This window comes from Penaeus monodon, chromosome 25 (genome assembly GCF_015228065.2).
Source record: "Penaeus monodon isolate SGIC_2016 chromosome 25, NSTDA_Pmon_1, whole genome shotgun sequence".
NCBI classification, from domain to species: domain Eukaryota; kingdom Metazoa; phylum Arthropoda; class Malacostraca; order Decapoda; family Penaeidae; genus Penaeus; species Penaeus monodon.
The window spans coordinates 39,580,504-39,582,634 of record NC_051410.1 but is presented as its reverse complement, the minus strand read 5'-3'; positions in this window follow the sequence as shown (position 1 = coordinate 39,582,634).

Genomic DNA, 2,131 nt, shown 5'->3' with positions numbered 1-2,131 from the left:
TCTCAGTTACGTGTCCAAAACCCGGAACATGCCACCCCCCTCAACCCAAGAATCCCAAAAAATTCTAAATGAAAGACATGAAGACAAAAGCGAAGGCAAAAAAATGAAGCATCTAAACACTTTAATTCAAATTGCAAGCAAAAAAAATTTAAATTTTTCTTTTAATAAAACATTCAATAAGGGCACCAAAAAGCAATATTTAATCAAGAAAATCAATAAATATACTTATCTTTACTTAGAAGGAAAAAATTACAAAGCTAAAATTTAACCATTAACCCCATGAGGGAAATAAAAAAGTGAAACATCATTAAAAAAGGGCACACATTGCAATGAGGCTACAAAACCATAACAGCCCTGTGGACTTTCAAAGGGCTGCCATAGCCGTTTGTAGTTTTCTCATAAAATGGGAACCTCTTTTTCTTTACTGACCTTATTACCAGCTTTAAACCCCATTCTAATAAGGTTCCATTTCCCTTACACTGGAGGGCAGAGAAACCTTTTGTAACTAGGCAATAACAGAAAAGTAGGTCATTCACATTTTTCAGCTAGAGTTTGCTGAAATCCGAGGTGTGGTTAAGTAAAAATCCTTCGCTCTTTTTAAATCACAAGAGAAAAAATTTTTGTTATCTTTAAAAAAAATTTTCACAAAATAAGTATCAGATATCAATAGTGATTAAAAAGATTTTTAAAAGGGTTAGGGTACAAAAAGATTAAGTTTTTCCAGTCAAAGATTTAAAAAGGCACAAAAGGGTAAAAACTATCTATCCGAAGGGGGAAATTCACAAAAAACCGGTTAAATGAATTAAATAGAATAAAACAAACGTACTATTAAGGCGGCTTGTTACTTAGACTGAAACTGCATAGGCCCTTTAAATTCTAATTGGTTAAGTATACTGCTAGCAAAGCATAATCAAGGTTTATGCAGAAGCCCAAAGGGAAAGACCAAAAACGCATTTAAAATTTTTTCCCATCTTTTTTGCATTTTTCAGCCAGAGAGGGGGGTTAGATCTCGTCCCTCTAACCACAGCTGTAAGCATTTTACCATTCACTTGACCCCCCCCCACAGAAAGTTATCGGCCATAGCTCAAGTCCACTCAGGGAGATTTTACTTTTCAAAGGTTATAATTTAATCCGCACTCACGGCCCCATCACAGCATGAGGTGTTAAACGCCCCGTTTTCAACCCCCCGTCATCAAAGCAAAAATTTTTAAAACCTGTTTGGATTTAAAATCAAGCTCGGACATATTGGGTTTGGGTTTTATAAACAATTTCAGTGAAAAAAAATACTAAAGGGGTTTTTGGGGAATAACATATCCTGCCCCAAATCCTTATATTGGTTCGTTGGGGGGTTTAAAAGCTTAGAGGTTTGCTCAAGAAATGGGTAATGGATTTTAAAAAAATACTTTAACTCATAAAGAAAACATTGAGCAATTCGTTTTTTAAAACAATCTGCTGAAACAGAAGTTTTTGCTTTAATAAAAGTGTCTGTTTTAAAATCCAGCCTATGTATAGCTACCACATATGCAGAGAGGCATTACAAATTAATACCCCATAAGAGCAGGTCAGTTTTGTTATTAATGGGGGCATAACAATTACATCTATACCATTGTGGCCACTTTGTGAGCTCATTCACTGCCTATCTTCACTGACATTACATGGCTCCACAGCATATTTGTACCATCAAAGGACTTGATCATCTCGGCAAACCCTGATCATCTTCTACAGTTACATAGCTCGCATCATTCGGTTAAAGCAGCTAGAGGCCATGAAGAACAAGTTATGAAGCGCTCTTACCTTAAAGGGACATAGCTAACAGAACAGTACCAGTAAGTCATTAATTAAAGGTTCTTGCTGCCAAAACACTTCTATTAAACGTTTTCTTCTTACAGTTATTGCAGTTCTCATTGACAGGACCAAATAGAAGAGCTATAAATAGAAATCTTTCAGCCAAAAAAAACAAACAATTGACTATGCTCCACAACAAATGATATCCTAGTAGTAATGACAAAAGCAACTGCAAGTATTTGTAAAGCTGATAAGCATCTAAACCTCTACTGAGTTCAGATATTATGGGAACTTCAGGGCTGGGATGAAAAAGTTTTAAATATTCTATGGTTGGTATGTCAGCTTT